The following is a 21,035-nucleotide window of genomic DNA, read 5'->3' as shown; positions in this document are numbered from 1 at the left end:
TGATGAAGACAGAAGGTGAATGTGATGAAGGTGAATGTGACACCAATATCACTGAAACATTTGTGTGTGTGTGTGTGTGTGTGTGTGTGTGTGTGTGTGTGTGTAGCATTATTGTGTGTAGCATATGTAGCAAGTATGCATTATTGAGTTAACATGGAAACACTGGTTTGCTTTAGTGCAGAAAACTGGTCAAAATCATGAGGTTTAAAGTGAAAGTGAGCCAATAAGTGGTCTTCTACTGCCCTCTGCTGGCCATTCTACTTATTAATTAAATTTTTCCACATGTGCTTGCATTTATACTTGAATACACACTAAAAATCACTTATATAGCAATAACTATTATAACACAATCATATTTTGTCAGTGTTAATCACTTTATTTGCACTGACACTTCAAATAATTGCTAGTAATGTGGTAAATCATGGTTAACTATGCTGTGTGTGTGTGTGTGTGTGTGTGTGTGTGTGTGTGTGTGTAAGCATGCATTGAGTTAACATGGATAAACTGGTTTGCTTTAGTGCAGAAAACTGGTTTAAAGTGAAAGTGAGCCAATAAGTGGTCTTCTACTGCCCTCTGCAGGCCATTCTACTTATTAATGAAATATTTCAACATGTGCTTGCATTCATACTTGAATACACACTAAAAAAATCACTTATATAGCAATAACCATTATAACACAATCATATTTTGTCAGTGTTAATCACTTTATTTGCACTGACACTTCAAATAATTGCTAGTAATGTGATAAATCAGGCTAGAAACATGGTAAATCAAAGTAAATAATACTAGATTGTTGTTTATCTCCTGGTAAATAATACTAGAACGTGGTATATCATGGTAAATCATGGTTAACTATGCTGTGTGTGTGTGTGTGTGTGTGTGTGTGTGTGTGTGTGTGTGTGTGTGTGTGTGTGTGTGTAAGCATGCATTGAGTTAACATGGAAAAACTGGTTTGCTTTAGTGCAGAAAACTGGTTTAAAGTGAAAGTGAGCCAATAAGTGGTCTTCTAGTGCCCTCTGCTGGCCATTCTACTTAATAATGAAATATTTTACATGTGCTTTTGCATTCATACTTGGACACACACACAAAAATCACGTATATAACTAACTATTATAACACAATAATATTTTGTCAGTGTTCATCACCTCATTTGCACTGACACTTCACATAATTGCTAGTAATGTGGTTAATCATGCTAGAAACATTGTAAATCATAGTAAATAATACTGAAATGAGGTGTATCAAGGTAAATCATGCTAGAATCCTAATAAATCATTCTGGAACATGGTATATGATAGTAAATCATGCTAGAATCATATTAAATAATTCTAGAATGTGGCAAATCGTTGTGGGAGGAGCCTATTTTACTCAAATGGCTATAACTCAAGAAGTAAATGAGATATCTTCACCAAACTCAGTACACATGTGTATGGGTTCAATTTGAGGTCACAGTAAACAATTTTATGGAGATCGGACCATAGGTGGCGCTATAACTGTTAAAAAGCTTTAAAACCATATATATCCCATGGCAAATTGCCTGTATTGGCTGTAAATGGTCTTTTCCATCTATTATGTCAGTGGTTACATGCTTCCTAAATAAATCTTAATAACTTTTGATGCTTTTGTGCTTAAATGCCTTAAAGGCCTTAACTGCTTGAACCCCGATAAATGCTGCTTGCAGCTTTAATTATTATTATTATTATTATTATTATTATTATTCTGCCGTAAAACGCATCGTGCAGCCCAAACCGTAAGAGCTGGAACTTTGAAACTTTGCCAGATGGTAGTACAAAAATCGAGGAAAGGTTCAGAGATTATGACCCCGATTGGCCCATAGGTGGCGCTATAACAACCAAAAGCGCGAAACTGCTCATAACTCCTAGACCGTATGTCGTAGACTCAAGTGTCTTATATCATTGGAAAGCTGGACGCCTGACGAACAAAACGTATATCTCCGATTTCATTTCCGCCATGATAGATTTTCCGCCATTTTGAATTTTGTCAAAAACCTACTTTTGCGAACTAGTCCCTGGTTTTTTACCCGATTGGTACCAAACCAGTGCAGAAATGTTCTCTGGAGACTGAATATCAATAATTATCGAAAAAAAGTTGAAATTTCGATTCACGGTCGCTAAGGGGCGCCAAAACGTACGTTGTGGGAGGGGCCTATTTGATTAAAATGGCTATAACTCCCGAAGTAAATGAGGTATCTTCACCAAACTTGGTACACATGTGTATGAGTTCAGTCTGGGGTCACAGTAAAAAAATCGCGACGATTGGCCTCATGGTGGCGCTATAACATGAAAAAAACATAAATCAGGCTATAACCACCTGACCGTTAGTCCGATTGACTTGAAAATTGGTATGCAGTGTCTTGGTCCAAGGTGCCATGTATGTGTATGAGGACATTGGCGTATCTCAAAAAACATGGCCGCCATCGGCCAATGAAGTTTGAGCACCTATTAGACAAGGTTAACGGAGGCCGATCGAAACGAAACTCAATGGGCATGTTCGGCTCATGGCCCTAGAGGTCTGTAAGAATTTTAAAAGAAATCGGCCACTAGTTGGCGCTAACGAGTTTTACGGCTCTGTAATCACGTGGTGTTACAAATATCCACACAATATGCATATCATTTGATAGATCTCCTCATCCTGAACAACTTTGCCTCAAGAACCATTGCTGTCAATCAAACTGTTCATTAATTATTCATGAATATGTTAAAAACCTACTTTTGCGAACTAGTCCTAGGTTTTTTGCCCGATCGCAACCAGACCAGTCTAGGACAATTCTCTGGACTCTCTAGATCAATAATTATCAAAAAAAAGTTGAACTTTTGCATTTGGATGGCTGTAATAGGGTCATTTATAAAATGGGCGTGGCAAAATACACTAAAAACCCTATAAATCCTAAATGAAAACTCATAACTTCACAAAAGTTGGTGAGCATATGTGACATAATATCATTAACAAGCATGCAACATTTTATGGAGATCGGACCAAAGGTGGCGCTATAACAGTTAAAAGGCTTTTAAACCATATATTTCCTATGGCAAACTGCCTGTATTGGCTGTAAATGGTCTTTTCCATGTCTGATCATATAATTTTCATATCATAATGTTAAAAACTATCGCATAACCATTCTCTGGACTCACTAGAACAATAGTTGTCAGAAAAAGTTGAACTTCTTCATTTGGATAGCTATAATAGGTTCACTTCAAAATGTGGCCTTTACCAAGTGTCCCCGAAAGCCTATATCTCTTTAATCAATGCTCAGACCTTCTTAAAAACAAGTCAGAACGTGTGAAATATCACCCTGAACAAGGATGAAAAATTTCAGACAGATCGGACAAAATTTGCCTCTGTAACAGTTAAAAAGGTGAAAATGATATGAATTAATGGCATATTAAGCCAATAAGTGGTATTTTACTGCCCCCTGCTGTTTAAAATAGTCATTTTGTCATATTGTTCTATAATTTATATTTAGACTTTATAAAATCCCTATTTTAACATTTACAATTACATTTACTCAAAATCCATCTGTTAAAGTATTAGTATTGACAGTTTGATCACATCATATATTTCAAATATCTGTATCTACAACATAATGTGTGTGTGTAGTCTTAGGTTTCTAAATAAATTCTGAATAATCTGATTAATAGCTTACAAAGACTTTGTGAAATGTTTATAGACCATTGAAATATATTTTCATAATGACATATCCCAATAGCATTGAAAAAACAACAACATTTGTCTTTGTGTGTGTGTGTGTGTGTGTGTGTGTGTGTGTGTGTGTGTGTGTGTGTGTGTGTGTGTGTGTGTGTGTGTGTGTGTGTGTGTAAACATGCATTATGGAGTTAAAATGGAAAAACTGGTTTGCTTTAGTACAGAAAAATGGTGAAAATCATGAAGTTTAAAGTGAAAGTGAGCCAATAAGTGGTCTTCTAGTGCCCTCTGCTGGCCATTCTACTTATTAATTAAATATTTCCACATGTGCTTGCATTTATACTTGAATACACACTAAAAAATCACTTATATAGCAATAACTATTATAACACAATCATATTTTGTCAGTGTTAATCACTTTATTTGCACTGACACTTCAAATAATTGCTAGTAATGTGATAAATCAGGCTAGAAACATGGTAAATCAAAGTAAATAATACTAGATTGTCGTTTATCTCCTGGTAAATAATACTAGAACGTGGTATATCATGGTAAATCATGGTTAACTATGCTGTGTGTGTGTGTGTGTGTGTGTGTGTGTGTGTGTGTGTGTGTGTGTGTGTGTGTAAGCATGCATTGAGTTAACATGGAAAAACTGGTTTGCTTTAGTGCAGAAAACTGGTTTAAAGTGAAAGTGAGCCAATAAGTGGTCTTCTAGTGCCCTCTGCTGGCCATTCTACTTAATAATGAAATATTTTACATGTGCTTTTGCATTCATACTTGGACACACACTAAAAATCACGTATATAACTAACTATTATAACACAATAATATTTTGTCAGTGTTCATCACCTCATTTGCACTGACACTTCACATAATTGCTAGTAATGTGGTTAATCATGCTAGAAACATTGTAAATCATAGTAAATAATACTGAAATGAGGTGTATCAAGGTAAATCATGCTAGAATCCTAATAAATCATTCTGGAACATGGTATATGATAGTAAATCATGCTAGAATCATATTAAATAATTCTTGAATGTGGCAAATCGTTGTGGGAGGAGCCTATTTTACTCAAATGGCTATAACTCAAGAAGTAAATGAGATATCTTCACCAAAATCAGTACACATGTGTATGGGTTCAATTTGAGGTCACAATAAACAATTTTATGGAGATCGGACCATAGGTGGCGCTATAACTGTTAAAAAGCTTTAAAACCATATATATCCCATGGCAATTTGCCTGTATTGGCTGTAAATGGTCTTTTCCATCTATTATGTCAGTGTTTACATGCTTGCTAAATAAATCTTAATGACTTTTGATGCTTTTGTGCTTAAATGCCTTAAAGGCCTTAACTGCTTGAACCCCGATAAATGCTGCTTGCAGCTTTAATTAGGGGTTCAAGCACGAAGTGCTGAAACCCTATTGTAATCGTCCTGATTTTTATTATTATTATTTTTCCGCCATAAAACGCATCGTGCAGCCCAAACCGTAAGACCTAGAGACTTGAAACTTTGCCAGATGGTAGTACTATTGCTCGCTACTCAGATACACGGACTCAGCCCAATCGGCCCATAGGTGGCGCTATAGCAATCAAAAGCGCAAAACTGCTCAGAACTCCCAGACCGTAAGGCGTAGCTTCAAGTGTCTTATATCATTGAAATCCAGAGCTTCTGAAGAAAAAAACGTATATCTCCGATTTCATTTCCGCCATGATAGATTTTTCGCCATTTTGAATTTTGTCAAAAACCTACTTTTGCGAACTAGTCCCTGGTTTTTCGCCCGATCGGAACCAAACCAGTGCGGAATTGTTCTCTGGAGTCTGAAGATCAATAATTATCGAAAAAAAGTTGAAATTTCGATTAATGGTCGCTAGGGGGTGCAAAATTAACGTTGTGGGAGGAGCCTATTTTACTAAAATGGCTATAACTCAAGAAGTAATTAAGTAAACTTCACCAAACTTGGTACACATGTGTAAGAGGTCAATCTGAGGTCACAGTAAAAAAATTGCGTCGATTGGCCACATGGTGGCGCTATAAAACAAATAAAAACATATAGACAACTGACCGTTTTTCCGAATGACTTAAAATTTGGTATGCAGTGTCTTGGCCCAAGGGGCCATGTATGTCTAAAAGGATATTGGCGTATCTCAAAAAACATGGCCGCCATTGGCCAATGAGGTTTGAGCACCGTTAACGACGTCCGATCGGAGCGAAACTCGATGGGCATGTTCGGCTCAAGCCCCTAGAGGTCTGTAAGAATTTTGAAAGAAATCGGCCACTAGTTGGCGCTAACGAGTTTTAAGGCTCTGTAATCACGTGGTGTTACACTTATCATCACAAAATGCATATCATCTGATAGATCTGCTCATGCTGAACAACTTTGCCTCAAGAACCATCACTGTCAATCAAACTGTTCATTAAATATTCATGAATATGTTAAAAACCTACTTTTGCGAACTAGTCCCTGGTTTTTCGCCCGATCAGAACCAGACCAGTCTAGCACAGTTCTCTGGACTCTCTAGATCAATAATTATTGAAAAAAAGTGGAACTTTTGCATTTGCCTGGCTGTAGCAGGGTCATTTAGGAAAGGGGAGGGAGGGACAAAAAAACACTCAAAAGCCTATACAACCTAAGGGAAAACCCCAAACTTCACGAAAATCGATGAGCAGATGTGTCAGACCATGGTGAAGAAGCATGCCAAGTTTCGTGAAGATCGGACAATAGGTGGCGCTATAACTGTCCAAAATGTCTCTTCTTATTAGGGGTTCAAGCACGAAGTGCTGAAACCCTATTGTAATTGTACTGATTTTTATTATTAGGGGTTCAAGCACGAAGTGCTGAAACCCTATTGTAATCGTCCTGATTTTTATTATTATTATTTTTCCGCCATAAAACGCATCGTGCAGACCAAACCGTAAGAGCTGGAACCTTGAAACTTTGCCAAATGGTAGTCCTCAATTTGGGGAGAACCTATCAAAGTATGACCCAGATTGGCCCATAGGTGGCGCTACAATGACCACATTTACTAAATTGCTCACAACTCCTAGACAGTTTGTCCTAGATTGTCCATTTTAGCATCACTGTGATCCCTGGATCCAGACGGACAAAATGGCTATCTCCAAATTCACCTACGAGCAAAAAAAAAATTGTTATGGCCAATTTTGTCAAAAACCTACTTTTGCGAACTAGTCCCTGGTTTTTGGCCCAATCGGAACCAGACCAGTCTAGCACAGTTCTCTGGACTCTCTAGATCAATAATTATTGAAAAAAAGTGGAACTTTTGCATTTGCCTGGCTGTAGCAGGGTCATTTAGGAAAGGGGAGGGAGGGACAAAAAAACACTCAAAAGCCTATACAACCTAAGGGAAAACCCCAAACTTCACGAAAATCGATGAGCAGATGTGTCAGACCATGGTGAAGAAGCATGCCAAGTTTCGTGAAGATCGGACAATAGGTGGCGCTATAACTGTCCAAAATGTCTCTTCTTATTAGGGGTTCAAGCACGAAGTGCTGAAACCCTATTGTAATTGTACTGATTTTTATTATTAGGGGTTCAAGCACGAAGTGCTGAAACCCTATTGTAATCGTCCTGATTTTTATTATTATTATTTTTCCGCCATAAAACGCATCGTGCAGACCAAACCGTAAGAGCTGGAACCTTGAAACTTTGCCAAATGGTAGTCCTCAATTTGGGGAGAACCTATCAAAGTATGACCCAGATTGGCCCATAGGTGGCGCTACAATGACCACATTTACTAAATTGCTCACAACTCCTAGACAGTTTGTCCTAGATTGTCCATTTTAGCATCACTGTGATCCCTGGATCCAGACGGACAAAATGGCTATCTCCAAATTCACCTACGAGCAAAAAAAAAATTGTTATGGCCAATTTTGTCAAAAACCTACTTTTGCGAACTAGTCCCTGGTTTTTGGCCCAATCGGAACCAGACCAGTCTAGCACAGTTCTCTGGACTCTCTAGATCAATAATTATTGAAAAAAAGTGGAACTTTTGCATTTGCCTGGCTGTAGCAGGGTCATTTAGGAAAGGGGAGGGAGGGACAAAAAAACACTCAAAAGCCTATACAACCTAAGGGAAAACCCCAAACTTCACGAAAATCGATGAGCAGATGTGTCAGACCATGGTGAAGAAGCATGCCAAGTTTCGTGAAGATCGGACAATAGGTGGCGCTATAACTGTCCAAAATGTCTCTTCTTATTAGGGGTTCAAGCACGAAGTGCTGAAACCCTATTGTAATTGTACTGATTTTTATTATTAGGGGTTCAAGCACGAAGTGCTGAAACCCTATTGTAATCGTCCTGATTTTTATTATTATTATTTTTCCGCCATAAAACGCATCGTGCAGACCAAACCGTAAGAGCTGGAACCTTGAAACTTTGCCAAATGGTAGTCCTCAATTTGGGGAGAACCTATCAAAGTATGACCCAGATTGGCCCATAGGTGGCGCTACAATGACCACATTTACTAAATTGCTCACAACTCCTAGACAGTTTGTCCTAGATTGTCCATTTTAGCATCACTGTGATCCCTGGATCCAGACGGACAAAATGGCTATCTCCAAATTCACCTACGAGCAAAAAAAAAATTGTTATGGCCAATTTTGTCAAAAACCTACTTTTGCGAACTAGTCCCTGGTTTTTGGCCCAATCGGAACCAGACCAGTCTAGCACAGTTCTCTGGACTCTCTAGATCAATAATTATTGAAAAAAAGTGGAACTTTTGCATTTGCCTGGCTGTAGCAGGGTCATTTAGGAAAGGGGAGGGAGGGACAAAAAAACACTCAAAAGCCTATACAACCTAAGGGAAAACCCCAAACTTCACGAAAATCGATGAGCAGATGTGTCAGACCATGGTGAAGAAGCATGCCAAGTTTCGTGAAGATCGGACAATAGGTGGCGCTATAACTGTCCAAAATGTCTCTTCTTATTAGGGGTTCAAGCACGAAGTGCTGAAACCCTATTGTAATTGTACTGATTTTTATTATTATTATTATTATTATTATTATTCCGCCCTAAAACGCATCGTGCAGACCAAACCGTAAGAGCTGGAACCTTGAAACTTTGCCAAATGGTAGTCCTCAATTTGGGGAGAACCTATCAAAGTATGACCCAGATTGGCCCATAGGTGGCGCTACAATGACCACATTTACTAAATTGCTCACAACTCCTAGACAGTTTGTCCTAGATTGTCCATTTTAGCATCACTGTGATCCCTGGATCCAGACGGACAAAATGGCTATCTCCAAATTCACCTACGAGCAAAAAAAAAATTGTTATGGCCAATTTTGTCAAAAACCTACTTTTGCGAACTAGTCCCTGGTTTTTGGCCCAATCGGAACCAGACCAGTCTAGCACAGTTCTCTGGACTCTCTAGATCAATAATTATTGAAAAAAAGTGGAACTTTTGCATTTGCCTGGCTGTAGCAGGGTCATTTAGGAAAGGGGAGGGAGGGACAAAAAAACACTCAAAAGCCTATACAACCTAAGGGAAAACCCCAAACTTCACGAAAATCGATGAGCAGATGTGTCAGACCATGGTGAAGAAGCATGCCAAGTTTCGTGAAGATCGGACAATAGGTGGCGCTATAACTGTCCAAAATGTCTCTTCTTATTAGGGGTTCAAGCACGAAGTGCTGAAACCCTATTGTAATTGTACTGATTTTTATTATTATTATTATTATTATTATTATTCCGCCCTAAAACGCATCGTGCAGACCAAACCGTAAGAGCTGGAACCTTGAAACTTTGCCAAATGGTAGTCCTCAATTTGGGGAGAACCTATCAAAGTATGACCCAGATTGGCCCATAGGTGGCGCTACAATGACCACATTTACTAAATTGCTCACAACTCCTAGACAGTTTGTCCTAGATTGTCCATTTTAGCATCACTGTGATCCCTGGATCCAGACGGACAAAATGGCTATCTCCAAATTCACCTACGAGCAAAAAAAAAATTGTTATGGCCAATTTTGTCAAAAACCTACTTTTGCGAACTAGTCCCTGGTTTTTGGCCCAATCGGAACCAGACCAGTCTAGCACAGTTCTCTGGACTCTCTAGATCAGTGGTTCCCAAACCTGTCCTGCCGGCACCCCAACACTGCACATTTTCTTTGTCTCCCTAATCAAACACACCTGATTCAACTCATCAGCTCATTATCACATGGGTTAATGAGCTGATGAGTTGAATCAGGTGTGTTTGATTAGGGAGACAAAGAAAATGTGCAGTGTTGGGGTGCCGGCAGGACAGGTTTGGGAACCACTGCTCTAGATCAATAATTATTGAAAAAAAGTGGAACTTTTGCATTTGCCTGGCTGTAGCAGGGTCATTTAGGAAAGGGGAGGGAGGGACAAAAAAACACTCAAAAGCCTATACAACCTAAGGGAAAACCCCAAACTTCACGAAAATCGATGAGCAGATGTGTCAGACCATGGTGAAGAAGCATGCCAAGTTTCGTGAAGATCGGACAATAGGTGGCGCTATAACTGTCCAAAATGTCTCTTCTTATTAGGGGTTCAAGCACGAAGTGCTGAAACCCTATTGTAATTGTACTGATTTTTATTATTAGGGGTTCAAGCACGAAGTGCTGAAACCCTATTGTAATCGTCCTGATTTTTATTATTATTATTTTTCCGCCATAAAACGCATCGTGCAGACCAAACCGTAAGAGCTGGAACCTTGAAACTTTGCCAAATGGTAGTCCTCAATTTGGGGAGAACCTATCAAAGTATGACCCAGATTGGCCCATAGGTGGCGCTACAATGACCACATTTACTAAATTGCTCACAACTCCTAGACAGTTTGTCCTAGATTGTCCATTTTAGCATCACTGTGATCCCTGGATCCAGACGGACAAAATGGCTATCTCCAAATTCACCTACGAGCAAAAAAAAAATTGTTATGGCCAATTTTGTCAAAAACCTACTTTTGCGAACTAGTCCCTGGTTTTTGGCCCAATCGGAACCAGACCAGTCTAGCACAGTTCTCTGGACTCTCTAGATCAATAATTATTGAAAAAAAGTGGAACTTTTGCATTTGCCTGGCTGTAGCAGGGTCATTTAGGAAAGGGGAGGGAGGGACAAAAAAACACTCAAAAGCCTATACAACCTAAGGGAAAACCCCAAACTTCACGAAAATCGATGAGCAGATGTGTCAGACCATGGTGAAGAAGCATGCCAAGTTTCGTGAAGATCGGACAATAGGTGGCGCTATAACTGTCCAAAATGTCTCTTCTTATTAGGGGTTCAAGCACGAAGTGCTGAAACCCTATTGTAATTGTACTGATTTTTATTATTATTATTATTATTATTATTATTCCGCCCTAAAACGCATCGTGCAGACCAAACCGTAAGAGCTGGAACCTTGAAACTTTGCCAAATGGTAGTCCTCAATTTGGGGAGAACCTATCAAAGTATGACCCAGATTGGCCCATAGGTGGCGCTACAATGACCACATTTACTAAATTGCTCACAACTCCTAGACAGTTTGTCCTAGATTGTCCATTTTAGCATCACTGTGATCCCTGGATCCAGACGGACAAAATGGCTATCTCCAAATTCACCTACGAGCAAAAAAAAAATTGTTATGGCCAATTTTGTCAAAAACCTACTTTTGCGAACTAGTCCCTGGTTTTTGGCCCAATCGGAACCAGACCAGTCTAGCACAGTTCTCTGGACTCTCTAGATCAATAATTATTGAAAAAAAGTGGAACTTTTGCATTTGCCTGGCTGTAGCAGGGTCATTTAGGAAAGGGGAGGGAGGGACAAAAAAACACTCAAAAGCCTATACAACCTAAGGGAAAACCCCAAACTTCACGAAAATCGATGAGCAGATGTGTCAGACCATGGTGAAGAAGCATGCCAAGTTTCGTGAAGATCGGACAATAGGTGGCGCTATAACTGTCCAAAATGTCTCTTCTTATTAGGGGTTCAAGCACGAAGTGCTGAAACCCTATTGTAATTGTACTGATTTTTATTATTATTATTATTATTATTATTATTCCGCCCTAAAACGCATCGTGCAGACCAAACCGTAAGAGCTGGAACCTTGAAACTTTGCCAAATGGTAGTCCTCAATTTGGGGAGAACCTATCAAAGTATGACCCAGATTGGCCCATAGGTGGCGCTACAATGACCACATTTACTAAATTGCTCACAACTCCTAGACAGTTTGTCCTAGATTGTCCATTTTAGCATCACTGTGATCCCTGGATCCAGACGGACAAAATGGCTATCTCCAAATTCACCTACGAGCAAAAAAAAAATTGTTATGGCCAATTTTGTCAAAAACCTACTTTTGCGAACTAGTCCCTGGTTTTTGGCCCAATCGGAACCAGACCAGTCTAGCACAGTTCTCTGGACTCTCTAGATCAGTGGTTCCCAAACCTGTCCTGCCGGCACCCCAACACTGCACATTTTCTTTGTCTCCCTAATCAAACACACCTGATTCAACTCATCAGCTCATTATCACATGGGTTAATGAGCTGATGAGTTGAATCAGGTGTGTTTGATTAGGGAGACAAAGAAAATGTGCAGTGTTGGGGTGCCGGCAGGACAGGTTTGGGAACCACTGCTCTAGATCAATAATTATTGAAAAAAAGTGGAACTTTTGCATTTGCCTGGCTGTAGCAGGGTCATTTAGGAAAGGGGAGGGAGGGACAAAAAAACACTCAAAAGCCTATACAACCTAAGGGAAAACCCCAAACTTCACGAAAATCGATGAGCAGATGTGTCAGACCATGGTGAAGAAGCATGCCAAGTTTCGTGAAGATCGGACAATAGGTGGCGCTATAACTGTCCAAAATGTCTCTTCTTATTAGGGGTTCAAGCACGAAGTGCTGAAACCCTATTGTAATTGTACTGATTTTTATTATTAGGGGTTCAAGCACGAAGTGCTGAAACCCTATTGTAATCGTCCTGATTTTTATTATTATTATTTTTCCGCCATAAAACGCATCGTGCAGACCAAACCGTAAGAGCTGGAACCTTGAAACTTTGCCAAATGGTAGTCCTCAATTTGGGGAGAACCTATCAAAGTATGACCCAGATTGGCCCATAGGTGGCGCTACAATGACCACATTTACTAAATTGCTCACAACTCCTAGACAGTTTGTCCTAGATTGTCCATTTTAGCATCACTGTGATCCCTGGATCCAGACGGACAAAATGGCTATCTCCAAATTCACCTACGAGCAAAAAAAAAATTGTTATGGCCAATTTTGTCAAAAACCTACTTTTGCGAACTAGTCCCTGGTTTTTGGCCCAATCGGAACCAGACCAGTCTAGCACAGTTCTCTGGACTCTCTAGATCAATAATTATTGAAAAAAAGTGGAACTTTTGCATTTGCCTGGCTGTAGCAGGGTCATTTAGGAAAGGGGAGGGAGGGACAAAAAAACACTCAAAAGCCTATACAACCTAAGGGAAAACCCCAAACTTCACGAAAATCGATGAGCAGATGTGTCAGACCATGGTGAAGAAGCATGCCAAGTTTCGTGAAGATCGGACAATAGGTGGCGCTATAACTGTCCAAAATGTCTCTTCTTATTAGGGGTTCAAGCACGAAGTGCTGAAACCCTATTGTAATTGTACTGATTTTTATTATTATTATTATTATTATTATTATTCCGCCCTAAAACGCATCGTGCAGACCAAACCGTAAGAGCTGGAACCTTGAAACTTTGCCAAATGGTAGTCCTCAATTTGGGGAGAACCTATCAAAGTATGACCCAGATTGGCCCATAGGTGGCGCTACAATGACCACATTTACTAAATTGCTCACAACTCCTAGACAGTTTGTCCTAGATTGTCCATTTTAGCATCACTGTGATCCCTGGATCCAGACGGACAAAATGGCTATCTCCAAATTCACCTACGAGCAAAAAAAAAATTGTTATGGCCAATTTTGTCAAAAACCTACTTTTGCGAACTAGTCCCTGGTTTTTGGCCCAATCGGAACCAGACCAGTCTAGCACAGTTCTCTGGACTCTCTAGATCAATAATTATTGAAAAAAAGTGGAACTTTTGCATTTGCCTGGCTGTAGCAGGGTCATTTAGGAAAGGGGAGGGAGGGACAAAAAAACACTCAAAAGCCTATACAACCTAAGGGAAAACCCCAAACTTCACGAAAATCGATGAGCAGATGTGTCAGACCATGGTGAAGAAGCATGCCAAGTTTCGTGAAGATCGGACAATAGGTGGCGCTATAACTGTCCAAAATGTCTCTTCTTATTAGGGGTTCAAGCACGAAGTGCTGAAACCCTATTGTAATTGTACTGATTTTTATTATTAGGGGTTCAAGCACGAAGTGCTGAAACCCTATTGTAATCGTCCTGATTTTTATTATTATTATTTTTCCGCCATAAAACGCATCGTGCAGACCAAACCGTAAGAGCTGGAACCTTGAAACTTTGCCAAATGGTAGTCCTCAATTTGGGGAGAACCTATCAAAGTATGACCCAGATTGGCCCATAGGTGGCGCTACAATGACCACATTTACTAAATTGCTCACAACTCCTAGACAGTTTGTCCTAGATTGTCCATTTTAGCATCACTGTGATCCCTGGATCCAGACGGACAAAATGGCTATCTCCAAATTCACCTACGAGCAAAAAAAAAATTGTTATGGCCAATTTTGTCAAAAACCTACTTTTGCGAACTAGTCCCTGGTTTTTGGCCCAATCGGAACCAGACCAGTCTAGCACAGTTCTCTGGACTCTCTAGATCAATAATTATTGAAAAAAAGTGGAACTTTTGCATTTGCCTGGCTGTAGCAGGGTCATTTAGGAAAGGGGAGGGAGGGACAAAAAAACACTCAAAAGCCTATACAACCTAAGGGAAAACCCCAAACTTCACGAAAATCGATGAGCAGATGTGTCAGACCATGGTGAAGAAGCATGCCAAGTTTCGTGAAGATCGGACAATAGGTGGCGCTATAACTGTCCAAAATGTCTCTTCTTATTAGGGGTTCAAGCACGAAGTGCTGAAACCCTATTGTAATTGTACTGATTTTTATTATTATTATTATTATTATTATTATTCCGCCCTAAAACGCATCGTGCAGACCAAACCGTAAGAGCTGGAACCTTGAAACTTTGCCAAATGGTAGTCCTCAATTTGGGGAGAACCTATCAAAGTATGACCCAGATTGGCCCATAGGTGGCGCTACAATGACCACATTTACTAAATTGCTCACAACTCCTAGACAGTTTGTCCTAGATTGTCCATTTTAGCATCACTGTGATCCCTGGATCCAGACGGACAAAATGGCTATCTCCAAATTCACCTACGAGCAAAAAAAAAATTGTTATGGCCAATTTTGTCAAAAACCTACTTTTGCGAACTAGTCCCTGGTTTTTGGCCCAATCGGAACCAGACCAGTCTAGCACAGTTCTCTGGACTCTCTAGATCAATAATTATTGAAAAAAAGTGGAACTTTTGCATTTGCCTGGCTGTAGCAGGGTCATTTAGGAAAGGGGAGGGAGGGACAAAAAAACACTCAAAAGCCTATACAACCTAAGGGAAAACCCCAAACTTCACGAAAATCGATGAGCAGATGTGTCAGACCATGGTGAAGAAGCATGCCAAGTTTCGTGAAGATCGGACAATAGGTGGCGCTATAACTGTCCAAAATGTCTCTTCTTATTAGGGGTTCAAGCACGAAGTGCTGAAACCCTATTGTAATTGTACTGATTTTTATTATTAGGGGTTCAAGCACGAAGTGCTGAAACCCTATTGTAATCGTCCTGATTTTTATTATTATTATTTTTCCGCCATAAAACGCATCGTGCAGACCAAACCGTAAGAGCTGGAACCTTGAAACTTTGCCAAATGGTAGTCCTCAATTTGGGGAGAACCTATCAAAGTATGACCCAGATTGGCCCATAGGTGGCGCTACAATGACCACATTTACTAAATTGCTCACAACTCCTAGACAGTTTGTCCTAGATTGTCCATTTTAGCATCACTGTGATCCCTGGATCCAGACGGACAAAATGGCTATCTCCAAATTCACCTACGAGCAAAAAAAAAATTGTTATGGCCAATTTTGTCAAAAACCTACTTTTGCGAACTAGTCCCTGGTTTTTGGCCCAATCGGAACCAGACCAGTCTAGCACAGTTCTCTGGACTCTCTAGATCAATAATTATTGAAAAAAAGTGGAACTTTTGCATTTGCCTGGCTGTAGCAGGGTCATTTAGGAAAGGGGAGGGAGGGACAAAAAAACACTCAAAAGCCTATACAACCTAAGGGAAAACCCCAAACTTCACGAAAATCGATGAGCAGATGTGTCAGACCATGGTGAAGAAGCATGCCAAGTTTCGTGAAGATCGGACAATAGGTGGCGCTATAACTGTCCAAAATGTCTCTTCTTATTAGGGGTTCAAGCACGAAGTGCTGAAACCCTATTGTAATTGTACTGATTTTTATTATTAGGGGTTCAAGCACGAAGTGCTGAAACCCTATTGTAATCGTCCTGATTTTTATTATTATTATTTTTCCGCCATAAAACGCATCGTGCAGCCCAAACCGTAAGACCTAGAGACTTGAAACTTTGCCAGATGGTAGTACTATTGCTCGCTACTCAGATACACGGACTCAGCCCAATCGGCCCATAGGTGGCGCTATAGCAATCAAAAGCGCAAAACTGCTCAGAACTCCCAGACCGTAAGGCGTAGCTTCAAGTGTCTTATATCATTGAAATCCAGAGCTTCTGAAGAAAAAAACGTATATCTCCGATTTCATTTCCGCCATGATAGATTTTTCGCCATTTTGAATTTTGTCAAAAACCTACTTTTGCGAACTAGTCCCTGGTTTTTCGCCCGATCGGAACCAAACCAGTGCGGAATTGTTCTCTGGAGTCTGAAGATCAATAATTATCGAAAAAAAGTTGAAATTTCGATTAATGGTCGCTAGGGGGTGCAAAATTAACGTTGTGGGAGGAGCCTATTTTACTAAAATGGCTATAACTCAAGAAGTAATTAAGTAAACTTCACCAAACTTGGTACACATGTGTAAGAGGTCAATCTGAGGTCACAGTAAAAAAATTGCGTCGATTGGCCACATGGTGGCGCTATAAAACAAATAAAAACATATAGACAACTGACCGTTTTTCCGAATGACTTGAAATTTGGTATGCAGTGTCTTGGCCCAAGGGGCCATGTATGTCTAAAAGGATATTGGCGTATCTCAAAAAACATGGCCGCCATTGGCCAATGAGGTTTGAGCACCGTTAACGACGTCCGATCGGAGCGAAACTCGATGGGCATGTTCGGCTCAAGCCCCTAGAGGTCTGTAAGAATTTTGAAAGAAATCGGCCACTAGTTGGCGCTAACGAGTTTTAAGGCTCTGTAATCACGTGGTGTTACACTTATCATCACAAAATGCATATCATCTGATAGATCTGCTCATGCTGAACAACTTTGCCTCAAGAACCATCACTGTCAATCAAACTGTTCATTAAATATTCATGAATATGTTAAAAACCTACTTTTGCGAACTAGTCCCTGGTTTTTCGCCCGATCAGAACCAGACCAGTCTAGGACAATTCTCTGGACTCTCTAGATCAATAATTATCAAAAAAAAGTTGAACTTTTGCATTTGGGTGGCTGTAATAGGGTAATTTATAAAATGGGCGTGTCAAAATACATTAAAAAGCCTATAAATCCTAAATAAAAACTCAGAACTTCACAAAAATTGGTCAGCATATGTGACATAACATCATTAACAAGCATGAAAAATTCTATGGAGATCGGACGATAGGTGGCGCTATAACTGTTAAAAAGCTTTAAAATCATATATTTCCTATGGTAAACTGCCTGTATTGGCTGTAAATGGTCTTTTCCATCTCTGATCATATAATTTTCATATCATAATGTTAAAAAACTAGTGCAATACAATTCTCTGGACTCACTAGATCAATAATTGTCAGAAAGTTGAACTACTTCATTTGGATAGCTATAATAGGTTCACTTCAAAATCTGGCCTTTACCAAGTGTCCCCGAAAGCCTATATCTCTTTAATCAATGCTCAGACCTTCTTAAAAACAAGTCAGAACGTGTGAAATATCACCCTGAACAAGCATGAAAATTTTCAGACAGATCGGACAAAATTTGCCTCTATAACAGTTAAAAAGGTGAAAATGATATGAATTAATGGCATGTTAAGCCAATAAGTGGTATTTTACTGCCCCCTGCTGTTTAAAATAGTCATTTTCTCATATTGGTATTGGTATCAGCCATGGTAAATCATGATAAATGATGGTGTGTGTGTGTGTGTGTGTGTGTGTGTGTGTGTGTGTGTGTGGTACAAATATAACAAAGGTTTTATTTTCCAACATGAAAACAAACATAACAGAGTGCTAGTGCACAAACAATAACCGACAATGATAATGGATGAGAGGGGAACTTAAATACACAGATCAAGACAAGGACAACAGGTGACGGTTATGATGATGAGGAGCAGGTGATGATGAGGAGGGTGATGAGGAGCAGGTGCAGGTGATGACGACAGATGGTGAATGTGATGAAGACAGAAGGTGAATGTGATGAAGGTGAATGTGACACCAATATCACTGAAACATTTGTGTGTGTGTGTGTGTGTGTGTGTGTGTGTGTGTGTGTGTGTAGCATTATTGTGTGTAGCATATGTAGCAAGTATGCATTATTGAGTTAACATGGAAACACTGGTTTGCTTTAGTGCAGAAAACTGGTCAAAATCATGAGGTTTAAAGTGAAAGTGAGCCAATAAGTGGTCTTCTACTGCCCTCTGCTGGCCATTCTACTTATTAATTAAATTTTTCCACATGTGCTTGCATTTATACTTGAATACACACTAAAAATCACTTATATAGCAATAACTATTATAACACAATCATATTTTGTCAGTGTTAATCACTTTATTTGCACTGACACTTCAAATAATTGCTAGTAATGTGGTAAATCATGGTTAACTATGCTGTGTGTGTGTGTGTGTGTGTGTGTGTGTGTGTGTGTGTGTAAGCATGCATTGAGTTAACATGGATAAACTGGTTTGCTTTAGTGCAGAAAACTGGTTTAAAGTGAAAGTGAGCCAATAAGTGGTCTTCTACTGCCCTCTGCAGGCCATTCTACTTATTAATGAAATATTTCAACATGTGCTTGCATTCATACTTGAATACACACTAAAAAAATCACTTATATAGCAATAACCATTATAACACAATCATATTTTGTCAGTGTTAATCACTTTATTTGCACTGACACTTCAAATAATTGCTAGTAATGTGATAAATCAGGCTAGAAACATGGTAAATCAAAGTAAATAATACTAGATTGTTGTTTATCTCCTGGTAAATAATACTAGAACGTGGTATATCATGGTAAATCATGGTTAACTATGCTGTGTGTGTGTGTGTGTGTGTGTGTGTGTGTGTGTGTGTGTGTGTGTGTGTGTGTGTGTGTAAGCATGCATTGAGTTAACATGGAAAAACTGGTTTGCTTTAGTGCAGAAAACTGGTTTAAAGTGAAAGTGAGCCAATAAGTGGTCTTCTAGTGCCCTCTGCTGGCCATTCTACTTAATAATGAAATATTTTACATGTGCTTTTGCATTCATACTTGGACACACACACAAAAATCACGTATATAACTAACTATTATAACACAATAATATTTTGTCAGTGTTCATCACCTCATTTGCACTGACACTTCACATAATTGCTAGTAATGTGGTTAATCATGCTAGAAACATTGTAAATCATAGTAAATAATACTGAAATGAGGTGTATCAAGGTAAATCATGCTAGAATCCTAATAAATCATTCTGGAACATGGTATATGATAGTAAATCATGCTAGAATCATATTAAATAATTCTAGAATGTGGCAAATCGTTGTGGGAGGAGCCTATTTTACTCAAATGGCTATAACTCAAGAAGTAAATGAGATATCTTCACCAAACTCAGTACACATGTGTATGGGTTCAATTTGAGGTCACAGTAAACAATTTTATGGAGATCGGACCATAGGTGGCGCTATAACTGTTAAAAAGCTTTAAAACCATATATATCCCATGGCAAATTGCCTGTATTGGCTGTAAATGGTCTTTTCCATCTATTATGTCAGTGGTTACATGCTTCCTAAATAAATCTTAATAACTTTTGATGCTTTTGTGCTTAAATGCCTTAAAGGCCTTAACTGCTTGAACCCCGATAAATGCTGCTTGCAGCTTTAATTATTATTATTATTATTATTATTATTATTATTCTGCCGTAAAACGCATCGTGCAGCCCAAACCGTAAGAGCTGGAACTTTGAAACTTTGCCAGATGGTAGTACAAAAATCGAGGAAAGGTTCAGAGATTATGACCCCGATTGGCCCATAGGTGGCGCTATAACAACCAAAAGCGCGAAACTGCTCATAACTCCTAGACCGTATGTCGTAGACTCAAGTGTCTTATATCATTGGAAAGCTGGACGCCTGACGAACAAAACGTATATCTCCGATTTCATTTCCGCCATGATAGATTTTCCGCCATTTTGAATTTTGTCAAAAACCTACTTTTGCGAACTAGTCCCTGGTTTTTTACCCGATTGGTACCAAACCAGTGCAGAAATGTTCTCTGGAGACTGAATATCAATAATTATCGAAAAAAAGTTGAAATTTCGATTCACGGTCGCTAAGGGGCGCCAAAACGTACGTTGTGGGAGGGGCCTATTTGATTAAAATGGCTATAACTCCCGAAGTAAATGAGGTATCTTCACCAAACTTGGTACACATGTGTATGAGTTCAGTCTGGGGTCACAGTAAAAAAATCGCGACGATTGGCCTCATGGTGGCGCTATAACATGAAAAAAACATAAATCAGGCTATAACCACCTGACCGTTAGTCCGATTGACTTGAAAATTGGTATGCAGTGTCTTGGTCCAAGGTGCCATGTATGTGTATGAGGACATTGGCGTATCTCAAAAAACATGGCCGCCATCGGCCAATGAAGTTTGAGCACCTATTAGACAAGGTTAACGGAGGCCGATCGAAACGAAACTCAATGGGCATGTTCGGCTCATGGCCCTAGAGGTCTGTAAGAATTTTAAAAGAAATCGGCCACTAGTTGGCGCTAACGAGTTTTACGGCTCTGTAATCACGTGGTGTTACAAATATCCACACAATATGCATATCATTTGATAGATCTCCTCATCCTGAACAACTTTGCCTCAAGAACCATTGCTGTCAATCAAACTGTTCATTAATTATTCATGAATATGTTAAAAACCTACTTTTGCGAACTAGTCCTAGGTTTTTTGCCCGATCGCAACCAGACCAGTCTAGGACAATTCTCTGGACTCTCTAGATCAATAATTATCAAAAAAAAGTTGAACTTT

This window comes from Abramis brama, assembly GCF_963993115.1.
Source record: "Abramis brama genome assembly, chromosome: 4".
NCBI classification, from domain to species: domain Eukaryota; kingdom Metazoa; phylum Chordata; class Actinopteri; order Cypriniformes; family Leuciscidae; genus Abramis; species Abramis brama.
The sequence above is the reverse complement of the archived record's forward strand: the minus strand, read 5'-3'. Positions refer to the sequence as shown.